General features: G+C 37.7%; 1 protein-coding gene across 8 annotated transcripts in view; it reads right to left on the bottom strand.

Annotated features, from left to right (window-relative positions):
* The window catches only part of LOC132769389 (contactin-4), a 643374-nt gene that overhangs the window by 424017 nt on the left and 199393 nt on the right, over positions 1-19964 (bottom strand). For 7 of the 8 annotated variants that reach the window (XM_060766321.2, XM_060766322.2, XM_060766323.2 and 4 more), the window contains one exon: positions 6492-6578. The exons of the other annotated variant lie outside the window; for it this stretch is intronic. The gene's annotated coding sequence lies outside the window, so the exon portion shown is untranslated. The remainder of the gene's footprint in view (positions 1-6491; positions 6579-19964) is intronic. 8 annotated transcript variants of the gene reach the window in all.

The following is a 19964-nucleotide window of genomic DNA, read 5'->3' as shown; positions in this document are numbered from 1 at the left end:
GGATGTCTGTCATAGATGTGGGTGAAATGTCAGGAGAGAATGTTTCTGATACATGGGCATGCAGCCCAGAAAACTCACAGCAACCCAATAAGACTAATTCCTTCCAGAAATTAAAATCCACATTACAGAAAGGTTTCTCTACCCGAATATAAGAACAATGGCTAGTTCCTACTGATTGATCTTTTCAAGCAACGTGATTTACATTTTCTGCCACACTTGTTTTATTTCCTCATGAAAAAGGGATTCCAACAGGATCTCCATAGAGAAATGAGTACAACATTAATTAGGCCATGTGGCACTATTCTGATAGACTGTGTTGGGGAACTGCTTGTTTGATATCCTTCTAGCCAGATTTACAGATGGCATTTTTTACAAAGAAGGATGTTTGTTCGTGAAGCTGTGTTCAATCAAATAATCTCCACAGTTAATTTCCTGAATGCCTGGTTTACTACTGAGTGCAACTGCATTCCAAAATCAACCCAAACTGAAACTCTTTTTCATCCACATTGTTGAAACAAAATAAACTTTTATTTGTTAATAAAAGTTTTAGGAGTAGTAATAAATTATGACCTTTTGAATGTTTACTAGCAAGCTTTATCTTCTTTGGATACAACTAGCAAATCATACTGAAATAAAAAGGGGGGTTATGTGTTATTTTCAGCATAGGCGTCAAGTTATGCTATATTCACAACTACTCTAAAATAAGCTGTAGGAGAAATTAATTGACAAGTCAAACAAGTACATTATGAGAGGCTATACAGCGCTGAAGTGAAAATTCATCTTGGAACCCACAATGAATTTAATAGCGCTTTGGGATTACACAGCTACCACGCTTAAGCCATAACTATAATTCAGCCACTTTGTTTATTTTTACTTGATAGTTTCCCACTTTTCCCCTTGTGATCACACTTTATAACAGCCTAGAAGATTAAGGAAAAGTGAAATCAAAAGGGAAAAGGGATTAATTATTTTCCATACTGACATGGTAATGTCTTTACAAGAACATTTCCCATTCTCAGTTACACATGGAGATAATTGTTAGTGTTTGTTTTAGGGGTTTTTTTCAAACCATAAAATTATATTTACTTTTAAAATGAAGTCAAATACATACATTTCAAAGTACAAGCATGGTGATATTGGAAAACCATGAAAGAAATAAAGGAATGAGAGGCTCAGTATCTAATAATGATGTTTATTGTATGTTTGAATTGAGACTGCAGTCACAAAATTAGAGGACTACAACTTGGAAAGGATGCTATAGAGGAACTACAAAATATACTGAAATGCAAAGAGAGAATATTAATTGTCATTTGGAGTTTTGGAGTATGGTGCCACTTATATGCAGATGGCAGCCAACTCTACTACTCCTTTCTACCTAAAGCCAAGAAAGCTGCCCTGACCCTGTCATCAGTAAGGGACTGGATGAGGGCAAACAAACTGAAACTTAATCCAGATAAGACAGAGGTACTCCTGGTCAGTCAGACCAGGGAGTAGGAATTCAGTCTGGGTCACTCCTCCTGAAGACACAAGTCCACAGTTGGGGATCCTCCAGGACTCGGCACTAAACCTGGAAGCCCAGGCATGTGTGGTGACTGGGAGGGCCTTTGCACAATTAAAACTTGTACACCAACTGTGCTGGTTCCTTGAGAAGCCAGATCTGGCCATGGTAGTACATGTCTTAGTTACATCTCATCTGGATTACTGTAGCATGCTCTACAAGGGGCTGCCTTTGAAGACTGCTCAAAAATTTCAGCTGGCCCAAAGAGCTGAGGCCAGGTTGCTAACAGGGACTGGCTACAGAGAGCAGACAACCCCCACTGAAGCAGCCTCACTGGCTGTCACTCTGTTACTGGGCACAATTTGAAGTGCTGGTTATGACCTTTAAAGCCCTAAATGCTGGTCCAGGCCCAGGCTATTTGTTTGACTGCATCCGTACAAACCTGCCCAGAACCTGAAATCTTCAGGAGAGGCCCTTCCCTCGGTCCCACCTCCATTTCAATCTTGTATGGTGGGAACGAGAGAGCAGACCTTTTTTCTCAGTGGCCTTCGACTCTGGAACTCCCTGCCCAGGAAAGCCAGAATAGCCCCCCAGCAGCAGGCTAAAGCCTTTTATTCAGGCAGGCTTTTAAAGATGAAGGTTTTTAAGATCGAGTCAGGTAATGTAATGCTGTGGTTTTTAACTTTGAACATGTTTTAATGGTTTTTACGGAGTATTTTAAAATACTGTTTACATTTAATCCTGTTTTAATATTTGAATATTTGTATATTTTAAATTTTATGTTGATGCTTTTAAGTTAAGCCGCTTTGAGTCTCCTGCAAGAGAGATAAAGTGGGTTATACATAAATATAACAACAACATAAACATCATAATCATCATTGAATACTAAAGCTAGAATTGTCCCTGCCATTATACATATTTCTCATTTCTATGTATGGTTTTGGAAAAATATCACAGTGAAGCTAATAGGAAAAAAATGGTCTCATCTGAAATGTAGTGCTCAAGGAGAGTTGTAGTGCAAATCACTAGAAACCGAGATGACTAAACTGAGACCATTGTGCTTTGGCCATATAATGAGAAAACATGACTTACTGGAAAAGACAATAATGCTTGGTAAAATAGAAAGCAAAGGGGAAGACTGCATTTCAGATGGATAGACTCAAGGATTCCACTGTCGTAAGTCTGCATAGGGCTGTTGATGGCAGGATACCTTGGAGATGTCTCATTCATAGGACTGCCTTAAATCTAACTTGACTTGATGGTAATTGACAACAACAACAACAACATTTCTAAATGAATGTACCAAGGTTCAATAAATAATATACCAACATTTGTACTTAACTGAAATTTAATCAGGATTTTCAGATATTAAATAAGTAAATACATACTATCATAACATATGTTTTTAAAGAAGCCCCTGATGATGCAATGAGTTAAATCCTTGTGCCAGCAGGACTACTGACCAATAGGTCAGCGGTTCAAATCCGGAGACAGCAGGTTGACCTCCCTCTGTCAGCTCCAGCTCCCCATGAGAGAAGCCTCCCACAAGGATGGTTAAAAAAATCAAACATCCAAGCGTTCCCTGGGCAACATCCTTGCAAATGGACAATTCTTTCACACCAGAAGTGACCTGCAGTTTCTCAAGTCGCTCCTGACATGAAGAAAAAAAATCTTAATATCTTGATTTATTGTTTGTATATTATCAATGTTTATCAGTCAATGTCTGTTTAAATTTAATTTCATTGCATTGTATTGATTTATGTGGTATGGGGGGCAGTATCACCTCTTCTTGCAGAGATATATATTAAAGTAAAAGTGTGCATGTGTAAATGTTTTTTTTCCACTGGAAAAATGAAGATGTTTTAGAATGAAGGCATAAAAGGTATCCAAGCATCTTTTGCTTAGCATACAGTTAAGCTGTGAGCCTTAGGCTGAAAAAACTGCTGAGAAGGATATGATTACAATCAAAATATTTTTTTAAAAAAAACATTGAATGCTTTATTGTGTCCTCATTTGACTTGACAGTTTCATCTACCTATTGCCATCAGCTATCTTCATCAATGACTGGTGTCTTTCCACTTCTCTGTCCAATAATACAGGCAAACTTGAATGGCAGGACAGACTATCAACTATAATTTCATGAAATAATAACCTTCTCTACAAAAAGTGGCTATGTGTAGAGCATTCTGTATCACACTTACTTGGAGTTTAATATCCTCCTCTGCAACCAGTGGAGCAAGATAAAAAGCAGAGGTGCAGAGAACAATATATCCTCTGTAATATGTATTTCAGTGATAATTCTCACACACTCATCTGCACAAACTGAGCAGAAAATAAAGAAAGTTTTAGAATTAAGAATATTTGCCGATTAATGATTAATCTCAGTAAGTCTGAGTAACATACTCATACTACATGACTGGTTAAGAAATGCATAAATGTTTCTTTTTATTAAGGTTTCATTAAGTTCCACCAACTCCAAATATTGTATAAGTGTATGCTAGTCACAGTACATTACATCACTAAAGAAACAGCCTATTCCAGTTTACCACTTTAGGATCTTGGCCTTTGGGAGAATATAAAGACCACAAAAGCCTGGCATTGGTGACAGATAAATTTTATATATGTGCACACATATATCATTGATTCAAACAATCATACTCTATGCTGCAGTTGTGGAACTGTTGCATTTGTGAATATTAAAAACTTTAAAAAAATAAAATGCACCAACTTTTCAATACTATAGCCACATAATGCAGCATCTTGTTAATGTTAAGCGTTCACACTAATCTTTCTTGATGTATCTAAAAAAATAATTTAACTTTTGGCCTGCAATCCCATTCAATTACCTGCAAGCAAATCTCAATGAGCTTTCTGGGTTTACCTTGGGGTAGACATCTGAGCGCAATTGCATTCTTAATTATGAAACCTTTCAGAGCTAGCAAAGGTTACAGGAACAAAATCAATAATGGTTTTAATTAAATTAGGTAGTTTCTCACACAAGAAGTGAAAAATTTGGATCTGGGATTCCTTCCTTTTAAAAAAAAACAAACTATGGAAATACAAAATGGTAAAAAGAATACCTCAGTATGAAATATGATCTTTGAGGGTATTATTATTATTATACAAATATATTACAATCTAATTATGTGCTGGTCTGACTAACTGTTTTGCTTTTGTTGTTGTAATTTACCTTCAAGTTGACCTTCACTTCTGGGAACCCTATTGTAGATTTTACTTTGAAAAGTTTATGCTGAGAATGTTTACAATTTATTGTCGAAGGCTTTCATGGCTGGAATCATTGCTGTAGGTTTTTCGGGCTATATGGCCATGTTCTAGAAGCATTCTCTCCTGACGTTTTGCTTGGATCTATGACAAGCATCCTTACAACCTCTGAGGATGCTTGTCATATATGCAGGCAAAACATCAGGAGAGAATGCTTCTAGACCATGGCCATATAGCCCAAAAAACCTACAACAATCCATGTGTACAATTGCCTTTCTCTAAGGTTGAGAGTGACTTGTCCAGTCTTCCCTCAAGGTCTCTTACACGACTGAGCAGAGATCCGAACCTTTATCCCCCAGTCCTAGCAAAACACTTAAGCCACTATTTATTTATTTATTTATTTGCTATATTTATATTTCTATATTTGTTTATTCAAATATTTCAGGGAAAGCACCAACTCTTGAAGGAAGAGGTTCTCTCTCTGTGTCCTTAATAATCATCTTTAGGTTGTCAAAGGCTTTCATGGCCAGAATCACTGGGTTCCTTTGAGTGTTTCAGGCTGTATGGCCATGTTCCAGAAGCATTCTCTCCTGACATGCTGGCAACCTCAAAGTGTGTCCTCTCTGACATAGAGTATGCATTCTTATTAATGCAGAATTGTGTGTTGCCTTTCTCACTGAAAGGTTTAAATAACTTTCTTAAGGTTTAGTATTTATCACCAAGAATTTTAACCTAAAAATTCCAAGTCCAATCTTTCTGTTTTGGTGTTGCTCACCATTTATCCCCCACCTCTCTGAAATTGAATTCAGCCAATGACTGAAAATATTTCTCATATTTGCTATAAAATAAAATATGTTACAGATCTATTCCTCTTTCCAGATTGCACTGTTAGAATCATGTTGTAAACCATTTAAAAATTATAGTAAAAACAACCCATTATAAGCACTATATGAAAGCAATCTTACACCTATATATAAACAATTGGAGACTTTTATTGCTGTTGTACTGGAGCAGAATTAAGTTGGGATATGCCAAGCAATATTAAATAATTCATAACATATTTTCTGGCTGTAGGTTCTATTCTTTTTAGATATTACTTGTAGCTATGTAAATAAGAAAGGAACCAATAGGGAGAAGAAAGTCACAATAATGGTGTTTGTTTAGGGGTTTATTGGGGGGGGGGGATGGACAAGATTTGTTCACATTCTGTTAAGAGAGAAAATATCATAATGTTGGGGATGCTCTAGAATCAGCATACTATTTGAGCTTAAGTCTGGTATCTTTAAACAAATTCCTTTTTCCAGTTCAAAGTAGAACAAAACGTTTATGAACAAAAACTACTTCCCAACTGTAGTAATCAGAATTAGGGACAATAAATAAACAAAACCTGCAAATATAGAACTGCTTAACATTTTCCCTCTCCCTCTCTCTTTCTAGATATATGTTTTTGTGTGTGATGGACACTCATATTTGCACACATAGAGAGAGATTCAGCCCTCTGGACCCACAAATTCTGTATTAAATATGCTTGAAAATATAGTCCCCTTTGGAAAAAAAAAACAAACCCAAAGGTGAAATTTAGTTTAGCCACTATATATAAGTAATGTTTTACCACACCACAGAACCTGGATATCCATAGATTTGGTTATTTTTGGAGGGGGTAGTGTGTGTGTGTGTATGGAACCAGACCACATTGGATATAAAGGATATCAAGGGTGTGTATACACCCATATATGTATACAATAAAACTGAATAAAATACAATGACACACCTTTTCTGGAAACACTTCTTATCCTGTCCATGGGATAGTTATTAATCTGGTATCGCCGATGAAAGGTCCCAAACATGTGATGTCCGCCTAGAAGAGAGTTCACATTTAGAACTTTAATACACGATATTCTCATCCTTTACAATGATGTCTTGGTATAATTTGGAATGTAAAAGAGTTTAGCAGCCATTTTTTCAACCACTATTCACATTCTGGAACTTGGTGTGAAAATTGCATTTTATATATACAAAACATTGTATTTTGCACATAATTACTTTTGTTAGACAAACAAGCTAAATCCAAATATGATTCCAAGTAGTGTAGGTCTACACATTACTGTTGAGTGAAAGTTGAGTTCACTTTCATGAGTTTATTTCAGTCTAAAGTTGTATTTTGTCCTATAACATGAACTACCCATTTCAGTCCTTTATCTCAAAGGACACATGAACAGAAGCAACAATGAGACAGAGTGCTCATTATGCCAAAACTTCTTGGAAGGATATGCACATATTACATTTCCCACAAAGGGCCAATCCAATATAAAATTGTATTATAAAATTGGGAGGAAATTCTTTATATGAATTGTTAGTCATATCCGTTATGCTGTTGGAACTCTTTACAGCCTTGTGTCCTGGCAATACACCTCAGCATTGTTTCCTGTCTCTGTAAAACTAGTGCTTGTGCCATGGAAGGAGGATGGTTATAAAAAATGAAAATGAAGGAAGACTGCCTTTTCTAGATGTCCTAGTCATCCGCAAACCAGATCAACAATTGGGTCACACCGTTTACAGAAAACCCACACACACGGATAGATATCTACATAAAAACTCCAACCATCACCCAAGTCAAAAAAGAAGCACCATTAAAGCCTTGGCAGACCGTGCAAAAAGAATCTGCGAACCCCACCTTCTCCAAGATGAACTGAACCACCTAAACTGGGCTCTACAGGCCAATGGATACTCCACCTCAGACATCAGAAGAGCTGCAAAACCAAGAACAAACCATGAGAGTAAAGATGAAGATCCTCCCAGAGGAAAAGTGTTCTTGCCATACATCAAGGGAACCACTGACCGCATAGGGAAACTGATGAGGAAACACAACATACAAACCACTTACAGACCCACCAAGAAAATCCAACAAATGCTATGTTCAGCAAAGGAAAAGAGGGATCCACTCACCTCTGCAGGAGTCTACCGTGTACCATGCAGCTGTGGACAAGTCTACATAGGGACCACCAAACGCATCGCCCAGACACGCATCAAGGAACATGAAAGGCACTGCAAACTACTCCAACCAGAGAAATCAGCCATAGCAGAGCACCTGATGAACCAACCTGGACACAGCATATTATTTGAGAACACAGAAGTGCTGGACCACTCTCACAACCACCATGTCAGACTACACAGAGAAGCCATTGAAATCCACAAGCATGTGGACAATCTCAACAGAAAGGAAGAAACCATGAAAATGAACAAAATCTGGCTACCAGTATTAAAAAACTCAAAAATTACAGCAGCAAAACAACAGAGGGGAAACAAACAGGCACATGAAATCACTCTCAACAAAAGATTCCCCCCAGGCGCTTCCAAGCCATTGAATGCAAATCAAGGTGATCAGCTGAAACGTTCACAGCTAGCCCCAGCAAACAAAAGTCTTTTGTCTCACCCTGGTCATTCCAGATATATAAACCCATTTTTCCTAGTTCCAACAGACCTCATTACCTCTGAGGATGCTTGCCATAGATGCAGGCGAAACGTCAGGAGAAAAATTGCCTCCAGAACATGGCCATATAGCCCGGAAAAACCTACAACAAACCGATGCTTATATCATTTAAGAGAAAAGGAAACTACAGTGCTACTAAGAATACTAAGCCAGAAGAGATTCATAGAACATAGTCTTCACTGTTCAAACTGGATTTTTTGGATTTTATTTGCTGTTGGATACCATTTTCTATGCCAAGAGTACAGATTTCTATACAAGAAAAAATGTATGTGCAGTGGATTCTAATTTCTACATAGAAAATGCTGATATGTGTTCAAGAAACTTGTTTTGTGTGCCAAAAAGAAAACCCCCAAAAAACACAAAACCTGTGTCTAATGCAGGAAATATCTTGTCTCTGAAGAAACATTTTTTTCGACATTAAAATACTACTGTATGCACTCAAAAAATCCACTTGAAAGTTTTTTGTGGGGAATTAATTCCTGAGCTAGATTCTCACCTAGAATTTGCCTTATCAGTTTTTTTTTTCAAATTGCCTTTTTGTTTTATTCTAAAGACATTCTCCTGAACAGGAGAGAAGAGGATGACTGATGATGATGTGATTACACAAAAGTTTTATTTGTGTTTTCCTAATAAGGTGGAAAACTTTATTTCAATATCTATATTCCCAATTAATTTTGGGTTCCAACAAAATCCCATTACAGATTAGTCAGGGTATCCTTTTTACCAGCTGTTAGGATTTCTGGGAGTTGAAGGCCAAAACTTCTGGGGACCCACAAGTTGAGAACCATGGTGATAGTTCAAGAGAAACTACAGACCCTGTTTCAGAATTTTACATAATTTGTTAAACTAGTATGTATGTGAACATTTGTTAGTTCAAAATATGTTGTCCTAAGGGTTCTTGATCGAAGATCTGGTGCCAAAGTCCTTTTATTAACTAACAATATTATACAACAGGCTTTTAATGTATTAACTGCTTAGGGTCTCACACAGGGAGAAAGGCATCATACAAAGGCAACAAATAAAATAAAATTTGGAAAAAAAACAGAAGAAACAAAGAGTAGTTAGAAGGATGCAATTTCTACTTCAGGAAAAGATTTTCTGTCGTATCATTTTTTGTTTCATAACAAAAGAACAAACTGGCATCTAAGTGCCTGGTGCTAGAGTTGTGTTCTTAAAAACCCAATCTAACAGAAATTTGTTGCTATTAAGGGTCTCAGTTTTTACACACAAGCTACACATGAACTCTTATGATATCTATCAAAATATTTGTACTTGTCTGTAAACTGCTGGCTCAACATTTAAGCTATCCTTTGCTGGGTAAGAAATCTCCACTAAGAAATGACACCATAGGATTATAACCATATTTATAAATCTCTAGATATATCACCGGATAAAGTTTTGACAGTTATTTCTGGGGGTATTGGAATGTTCTGTACCTAAACTATTTCTCAAACTGTAATAGCTGTCCTAAGAGTGGATTGTGCTTTATTGGGACTGATACAGACTTAAGATGTATAGAAATCGATAGAAATTTTTCTATGCTCTGGGATCTTTCAAATGTTATTCAGAATGAAAAGTTCTAGCAGGGTTATGAGAAAGTACCATTTTTTTTTCATAATTCAAATATGTGTCTGGATAAACATGATAAACGTTCATTAAAAAAGTCCAAGTGATAGGTAAATAAAACTGTTTGGAAAGTTTTGCATTTAAGCTTTCACAGTTATAATTAATAAATGGAGCATGTACATCCAAATGCAGATTTCCATCATTCATACATTTGATACTTCATTGGTTTTAGGAGGTTTATCCTTTGTTTATTTTCTCTAAATGTCCACAAATACAATTGCTGGAAGGTTTCAATACAGAAAGGAAGAAAAATATTTTAAGTTTTGCAAGCACATGAACAAATACAAACATAATTTAACAATAAATACATTCAAACTTTTCACAGACTTTTCCTTATTTGAGTGTGCATTTATAAATCATCAGCATTGGTAATCTTGATGGTGCTACCTTTCCCTGGTGGATTGTGTGTTCCCAACAGGCAAGAGATGATGCTGAAAGTAGTAATGTTGCTAGTAGGGTCTCCCATGCCACGCCCAGGGTTTTGCTGGCTGTCCACGTAGCCACTGGACAGCAGTAGCAGAGAGAACAGACATTGTCATGGGTCTCCATCAGTGGCACTACAGCAAACACTTTAAGTATTGCACATGAGGAGGTACATCAAAGCCCCTTTGAATGTGTTTTACCATTAAAGCCCTTTAATGGAATCCACACTCTGAGCACTTGTAAAAGATAGCTATTCAGCCTCTGTTTAAAAACCTCCAATGAAGGAGACTCTACCACAGTCTGATGCAGCATGTTCAATTGTTGAACAGCTCTGACTGTCAGAAAGTTCTTCCTATTGCTTAGGTGCAATCTCTTCTTTTGTAGTTTGAATCCATTGTTCTACATCCTACTCTGTAGCAGCTAAAAGCAAGCTTTGCAACATCTCTCCTTGTTATTAATGCTACCCTTTTTTCTTCTTATACTTTTTTTTCCTGAGTAAACTGACTCAAAATGTGAAATTCCTGTCCACTTTACCTACTTATCCCAAGTATTTCATTCCGTCTATCGATGGGATAAGATGGCATGACTTACTAGAAAATAAAATAATACTTGGTAAAATTTAAGGCAGTAGGAAAAGAGGTAGCCTGCATTCTATATGGATAAATTCAACCAAGAGAGCCAAAGGTCTGAGTCTGCAAAATCGAAGCAGGGTTGTTGTTCATAGGGTGGCCGGCGTTTCACACTTATGGTCACCATAAGTCAGTCAACTTAATGGCAATTAACTACAATGTAGCTTTCTGAAGCATTATATTTATTAGGTTGACATAAACTAAAGAATATTTCTATAATCTTATGGGACAACTGGTAATAGTCTTCTGAAGATCAAGTTGCCAACATTTTCTGATCTGTAAAGTTTGAGACTGTAATCTAAATGGAAACCCATATATTGTTCTCAATACTCCACTGCACACTAAAAATAGCAAGTCAACAGTTTTATATGTAACCTGTTTGAATATATCAGCAGCCTTCAGGGAGGAGCAGAATAGCATTTTTGTTTCTTGCTTAAAAACTATTCTTGCTTGGAGATAGTTCTTATCTTCAGTTGCCATAAGAAATTACAGCAGTAACAAGCAACAGAACTACAACAAAAAGCTCAATTTTCTTCCCCTCCATAAAAAAACAAAAAAAAAGTGAGCACAGCAATAGGTGTTTTGCCTAAAGGCATGAAATCTGGCAAGGATAATGTCATGTAGGAACAAGCAGACAAGCAAAACCATGGGAATGTACAAATGTTGAAACCACCCCAGGCTATATATTTTTGAAGCACCAGGAGGGCTACCACCATGTAGATCACAAATATCAGGCATATGCAAAGTAGGTGATGGGACTTCCGCTCCAAAAGAATTGGCAGCATATTAATTTAAATAAGTGGAAATAGTCATTTTCAGAGAGGCCTTTGTTGACGTTTCATTAAAATAAAATAAAGGAAGTGAAAAGGGAATAAAAGAGTCTTGTAGTAACTATGAGAATAGCTGATTTATTCGTGCTGTCATGAATATTTGTGGTTTAAAATCCTTTTCCTCAAATGTGCTGATGTAGTACAATATTCGAGTCTCATATGAAGAGTGAAATGCAGTTCTAGAAAGGCCAATTGTCACACTGGTGAGAAAGCATCAGTGTGTCTTAGCAACTTCAAGATAGTGTCCATGGCTTCTTAGGCTGAAAATTATCTTTGAAGTGTGAAAGCAATATATATTCTGCTTTCAGATAAGCTAGTTCTCTTGGAGATAGAGACTTTTCAAGAAGGAGTTTATATATATATTTTTAATATACACAGCTTTACTCAAAAGCACCAACCATAGCTCTAAATTTCCAAGGTGGTGGGAATGCATGCTCCTGTGAGGTAAGAGGTTATGCCAATGGTAAGTGGTGCAGTTGGTAAGTTCTTCCATGTTAGACAGACCTTGCTGCAGTGCCAGACTAAATATACCAAACAGCTATTGGGCAGCAGCAAAAGTGGAAGGTTACAGCAGTGGATGCCTCAGATACAACTGCAGTGGCGCCACAGCTGTACTTCCTGCACAGAAAGAGCATAATAAATCCCTTTTAAGTATCATGTACTGTGAAAACCCCATGATGATGCAATCCAAAATGAAACAAGCAACAACATTTGATTAATGGCACAACTGGACTTAGGTCAAAGGGGCATTCAACTGTTTATTTGCTTAGAAGTTGAAACAGAAAAAATCAAAGCTGTACAACACAGTGACATGGAATGTGACACGAATAACCCAGAGAAACAATACATAATATAACATGAAATGCAACATTTTTCCAACACTTGGTGTGAGAGCTAAAATTAAGAGGAAAGAGATATTTGGTGGCAGGTAATTACACGTCTTACTCAGGAAATGAAAATCTAAGAAGAAATGGGATGGCAAATTGTCCGATTGAGGCCTCTTATTTCTGACAATTCTTGTTTCTCAGATCCTTTCCTGCTGTTCTGGAAAGCTTTCTCAATATGAAATGATATTCAGAACAGGCTAATCCACAAGAAAGGGAGGGCTGCCTCCACAGAATATCAGGGAGAGTGCTCCCCCTTAGCTCTTCTTGATCTCATACCACTTCATTATTGGTTCTAATCCCCTTTGCACTATACTGGATGTCTTTATACAAATCTAAAAATGTACACATAAAAAAGGTACTGTGGCAACATTCACTTGTACATTTCTTAAATTTTGTTGGTTGAAATTATATGGTGAATGAAGAGTAGACTACATTGTAACTTTGAATATCAGACTTCACTGAAAGGTTAGTCTCATGTTCCTAAAATTCATTCTCTAGGAGCTGTCAGCAGGTGGGGACAGGGCCAAAAATGCCTGAGATGATATCAGAGATAGTAGTGGACGACTCTGAAGCTCACATATACTCCAGGAAAACCAAAATTAATAGCCCTACACTGAGGTAGTGTGGAAACTAAGGAATGACATAGCTGAGTTAGAGAAAGAAAAGAGATACTAAATGAATTATCCGAGAAACAATAATGTATACATTCCTATTCAAGAGACAGGAATGAATGTGGCTATTGACAACACACTTAACCATCAGAAACAGCCTGTATTATTTTCTCCTCTTAAGCCAGAGGAAAACAGAATGTTTTCAACAGAACCCTCACACATGGTTTTTGCATAGTAGATCAGAGACACTGACAGGTAAAAAATAAGTTTTTTTTTCAATGTTTCCCATCCTTTGTTTCTCTCCTTCTCTCTCTCTGCAATGAACAGTATGTATGAATAGAGGAACCGGGCTAACTCACATGTTCTATATTTGCTCCATTCAGTAATATGTTATATTCTATGTTTCAATGTTATATTCTATGTTTTTCGCATGGTGTGCATGTATCACAAAGTTTTGAATTAACCATTAAACTATTAACTCACTAATTTTATTCCATTGAAACATGGGTGACAGAAAAGACACCACAATTCAGTGGTGTAAAATACACACACACATATGCATGCACACACATTTATTTATTTATTTATTTGCTATATTTATATCCTGCCCTTCTCATCCCGAAGGGGACTCACACTGGCTCACAAGGACTCAGGCCGGCTCACATTCTGCATAAGGTGATAGTCTCAAAACAGTTTGGATTTAAAATTTCCATCCTTGATTAACTGACCAATCTTTGCAGCGATCCATTCATTTCTGTACTTATGATTTATCAATGCCTTCTAAAGAAAATTAATTACATTTTATTAATTGTTAAGAAAGAAGGCAATTAAAAAGTACATGTGTAGAATGGAAAGAAAAAAAAGTGGTGCAGTTGATTTACAAATTGAATTGAAGATGCTGAAAAAAGAGATACCACACTTTGGGACAGTAACTTGACAGTCTGCAGAAGTAAAAGGTCACAATCCCCAGGGCAACAATAGAAGTATGGGTTTTATAGTCCATGTAGAAAAACATTCCAGGTTGGAAGAAGGTTACTAAAAGTGATGGCAAAATGCTAACATGCCTCAGTTTTCCACCTAAGAGTGCTCAACTTGGGCATAAAGGAACAAAATATGTAGTAGGGGAAATGCAGCACAAAATAGGTAAAGGGGCAATACATTCTAAATGAATTCATATGTCCACAGTCTGTGAATTATATTCAGTGATATTAAAAGAACTGGAAGACAAAATTTCAGAGCCACTGTCAATCATCTTTTAAAATTCTTGGCGAACCAGTGAATTGTCTCCACCTTCAAAATGGACAAAAAAAGGACCCAAACATTTGTTGTCTAGTAGGCTTGACATCACCACAAGGAAAGATTCCAGAAGACATAATCAAACAATCTGGGATTAAATCCCCCCCTGGGAACAGAAATGACTTTGCACAAGTCACATCCTCGCTGCCTCAGAGGATGAAAATGTCAAACCCCCTCTGAACAAATTTTGCCAAGAAAACCTCAAGATAGGTTCATCTTAGGGTCCCCAAAAGCAAAATAATATCATGTTTTAAAATATATATATTCCACCTTGAAGAAAACATGGAGTTTGGGTGGAGTTCACACTTAACGTGTGTGTGTGTGTGTCTATGTATACATACTTTTTTTTTCATTTATTCACATGCTAAATTTATGTCTTGGTTTTTTCTCAACACAAAGCCATCTCTTCTATACACTATATTTCTATATTATAAACACATACATACAGAGACAATCATGATTAAACTGCATATTGTTTCAAAATTAAACTACAAGTTATAGTGACATATAAAAACTGAAAGCCTACACTGGAAGAATCCCTATTTTCTATTTCTAGAGCAATAGAGTCCCCGAACAAACCAAGCCAATCAATAACACTAGAAATATGTTAGCTTCCAGCTTGGCTACTCATACTGAGAAAGGTGAGGGGTACACGGCCACATGAAAGATTAAACATTCACAAGACAAAATGTGGTGAGATTAAAGAAAATTTGAAAACAGGATGTATTAAATTCTGACTGTGTCATGCCTAGCAGCCGTGTCACTAAAGTTGCAGTCGTGTCACTGAAAATGATGTGCGGAGGGGGAATCAACAGCAAGATTGTCTATTATTTGCCCTATTATGTTTCCCCAGACCAAGTGTTTTGTTATTGGTTTTGTGACCTAGCAGATTTTAGTTCCTAGGAAGTGATCACCAAAAAGTATCCAGCAAAAAATGCCAAATATCATAGGTTCATACGATTTTGGATCTTGAAGATTATACACTTTTAGATCTGAATTCCAGCTTCTTAGCCACTGTGGTGGCAGAATGGTGTCATCATGGCCATGCCAACACAATAGCAGGAAGAAGCCTACACTGTCCAGGTTGGGTTGGACAGGCCAATATTATCATCACTGTCTTGTTGTCATCATATGACTTGGTCCTGGTCATCATTTACTGCCATTGCTGACACTTGCCAAAGTGCCAATGCAACCTGTAGAGTGGAGGGAAGAAAGGAGGGGGTGATCCATACTCTTCTCCCTCCCTGGTCTGAGTTGTGCTGGTGCTTTGGGAACAACCAGGAACAATTTTGTGCTCCAAGGTCACCAGATAGCAACAGTAAGTGCTATTTTGTTTCCAGGCCAAAGCCTAGTGAAAGTGGGATGGTTATGAAAACAGTGGCAGCCCACTCTGAAATGGAACTGGCCCAACTGTTTTCATGTGCCCAAACTGTGAAGAAGCTCTGGGGCATTCCCCAACTTTAGCTAAGAGATCTCATTCATCAAGCTTGCAGGTAAAAGGAGAGATGCCTCAAGTACCACGGTCCCAAGGTTCTGTGAGTAAAAATAATGCTTATATGGCCAAAACAGTAAAAGGTCTGGAAGTCAAGGAACAGCATAAAAAGCTGGATATGTTTAGCTGGGAGGAAGGAAAGCTAAAAGATGACATGATAGCCATGGTGAAACATTTGAAATGATTTCATTTTAAGGAGGAAGGAAACTTGTTTCCTGCTGCTCCAGAGCAATGAATTCAAACTTCAGGAAAAGAGATACCACCTCAATATTACAAATATTTTAGTATATGCTGCTTTGGAGTATGCTGGTGTCCTCTTCGCTGGAGGTTTATAAACAGAAGGTGGATGGCAATTTGTCAGGAGTGCTTTGATTGTGTATTCCTGAATAGGAGAATAGGATTGGACTGGATAGTACTTGTGGTCTCTTCCAACGGCTATTTTGATTCTATGGTAGTTAGCAACTAAATTGGCCGATTTGGCACAAAGATGACTCTGAGGATGATGTTATAGAATGCCTCATCTCTTTCACAATACATGGTTGGGGGTGTTGGTATTATACAGAATACTAAATTAAAACAATTAAAATAAACAATTATCCAAGTTTAATAATATACACTGATGTTCAATAGGATAAATGTTATTCCCTTCAAAAGTTTCATTGCAATTTACTTGTTGTTACATTAAATGATCAAAGAAAGAGCTGATTCTAGCATGCAATAACACATTTGCTAACAGCACCTATACAATTCAAGATAAACAGTCTCCTGATAGTCTCTCCAATGAATCATAGTAAATACTGGGAAATACCCATGTCATTGTAAATCATAACTGCAAAGAGCATACCAAAATGTTCCGAATGAGAAATGGATACAAGATAACCAACATAGTAGTTGCACTCTGAATAACCTGACAAATGAGTCTCTAGACAAACCTACAATATTAATCAGGCTACTCAGGAAATAAAAGAAAACTACTTTGGTGCTAACATAGGAATTAGTCATAAAGGAGGATGAGAGAACGTTTATGGTGCTTATTCTCGTAAAATTAAAATCAATGTTCAAGCAGCAGTAAATATAAAATAAAGCTATAAAGAAGGCATGAAAAGTTGAGAATATTAAAAACAATACAGAAGTGCACATGCTTCATAGAGATACAGTGTGGTATAGTTATTTCAGTGTTGGTTTAGAATTCCACAACACCAGAGTCTGAATCTCTGTTAACCCTAGAAATCCACCAATTCGCTTTGGGCAAATCATACTTTCTCAGTCTGAGAAAAAAGGCTGAAATTACTGAAATTACTATACAGTATGCAGTCAAAACATCCCACCTGCCCCCCCCCCCCCTACTTCTGATTAACCTTTCTTTGGATTATTCCTGTCTCTTTCTATAGATGATGTTGCTATTACCAATAAAATTCAAATGTCTATCATACTACGCAACAATAACATTTTGATAATGTGCCATAACTCTGTCCTATGAAATTCTGGATTTTATTAATGAGAATTCACTGTCAGTGAGTTCTAATATTATAGATCAGAGGATTGCACTAGACAATTCTAGATAGATCATCAAATGTAAAAACATTCAAAATAATCGAACGAGTATTAATGAGTGTCTGTAGGTACATGTTATATACCCATATTTGTGTATAATTTGGTTGAATATAAACTACTGACTGAAGGATGCACCGATGTCAGGGGTGCATAATAACTCAATCATTCTCCACTCTGAATATGATAATGCAATCAAACGTATACTTTCAAACAGCTCCTCAAGAGAAGAAATATTTCCCAAAATGGAAAACACAGAAAATCAACAAGTGATTGAGTATCTACTTCCATGAGAGGACAAATACTTGGCTGTTACATGGGAGTACTCAGTTCAATATTGCCTACCAACATGGACAAACAGAGGAAAATAGCAGAATCAAAGGGATTGTTCAATCTCTGGGAGGATTCCATCTTGAAACTGCAATGAATAATAAATTCAATTGCTTATAATTTCCCATTTGCATAACACGATAAGGTAAGAATATTTTTTAATGAAAGGTATTTTAAAAGAATTTATATTTTATTTTACAGTATTAGTATTCCCTGAAAAATATTCTAAATCTTTGATAAATAGCTTCAATTTTGCCTTACAATGGGAAGAGTTTCATTATATTGATTAGAAATCTCTCATGGACCTCTATATATGTGTTTTCTCATTCTCAAGAAAAACAAAACCAGAACATTTCCATTTTCTTTGTCCTAAGGCAACACCTGCATGAACAATTTGCTTCTAAATAATAAAGTGGCAAGAGTTAAGTGACTAAATATATGTACTGAAAGAGCTCCTTGAAGGTATTATTTAATAAGAATGGGTTGATGTTATTATTATTATTATTATTATTATTATTATTATTATTATTATTATTTCATTTACTTATACCCTGCCCTTCTCACCCCGGGGGGGACTCAGGGCGGCTTACAGAGGAGGCATAATCAAATGCCTAACAATTGACAGTAATACAAATACAAAAAGCAATAAGCAATTCAACAATTAGAATTAAAAACATCAGCGCATAATAAAATATTAAGACAGTCTCATGCTCGGGTACAGAGTCCATATATCCATTCCACTCCATTGTCCTTGTCTGTCGTCAGATCCTCAATTTAACTGCCAGCGTGTCCAAAGGCTTGGTCCCAAACCCAGGTCTTTAGTTTTTTCCTGAATGCCAGGAGGGAGGTCGCCGATCTAATCTCCCCGGGGAGTGAGTTCCACAGGTGGGGGGCCACCACCGAGAAGGCCCTGCTCCTCGTCCCCGCCAACCTCACTTGTGAGGGTGGCGGGGTCGAGAGCAGGGCCTCCCCAGAAGATCTTAAGCTTCGAGGTGGGATGTAGAGGGAGATCCGTTCGGACAAATACACTGGGCCGGAACCGTATAGGGTTTTGTAGGTCAAAACCAGCACTTTGAATTGTGCTCGGAATTGGATCGGCAGCCAGTGGAGCTGGCGCAGCAGGGGGGTGGTATGCTCCCTGTACGCTGCTCCGGTGAGCAACCTGGCTGCTTCTCGCTGAATTAGTTGCAGTTTCCGAGCAGTCTTCAAAGGCAACCCCACGTAGAGTGCGTTGCAGTAATCTAACCGGGATGTGACAAGAGCGTGGACCACCGTGGCCAGATCAGACTTCCCAAGGTACAGGCGCAGCTGGCGCACAAGTTTTAATTGTGCGAAAGCTCTCCCGGCCACCGCTGAGACCTGGGGTTCCAGGCTCAGCGATGAGTCCAGGATCACTCCCAAGCTACGAACCTGCGTCTTCAGGGGGAGTGTAACCCCGTCTAACACAGGCTGTAACCCTATACCCTGTTCGGCCTTGCGACTGACCAGTAGGACCTCTGTCTTGTCTGGATTCAATTTCAATTTGTTAGCTCTCATCCAGTCGGATACAGCGGCTAAACACCGGTTCAAGGTCTGGACTGCCTCCTTGGTGACAGGTGGAAAGGAGTGACAGATTTGGACATCATCTGCATAGAGATAACATCTTAGTCCGAAACTCCGAATGATCTCTCCCAGCGGCTTCATGTAGATGTTAAATAACATCGGGGACAGAATTGAACCCTGTGGGACTCCACACAACAACGGTTGTGGAGCCGAACAGGTGTCACCCAATGACACCTTCTGGGTCCGTCCCTCAAGGAAGGATCGAAGCCACCGCAAGGCAGTGCCTCCGAGCCCCATGTCCATGAGGCGACCCAGAAGGATACCGTGATCGACGGTATCGAAGGCCGCTGAGAGGTCCAGAGAATTATTGTAATTCTCTCTGTTATTCACACACATGGCTCAGTATGGTAGATGTTTTATAGTGACCTTTACATTTCTCTTCTACTGTATAGTTAAGAGCCCAGTCAGTCATTAAAAACAAAACAACACAACCAAACTACACGGCAGGACAACTATAGAGGTATGTGTCTTTATCTA

This window comes from Anolis sagrei, chromosome 2 (assembly GCF_037176765.1).
Source record: "Anolis sagrei isolate rAnoSag1 chromosome 2, rAnoSag1.mat, whole genome shotgun sequence".
NCBI classification, from domain to species: domain Eukaryota; kingdom Metazoa; phylum Chordata; class Lepidosauria; order Squamata; family Dactyloidae; genus Anolis; species Anolis sagrei.
The sequence above is the reverse complement of the archived record's forward strand: the minus strand, read 5'-3'. Positions and strand labels throughout refer to the sequence as shown.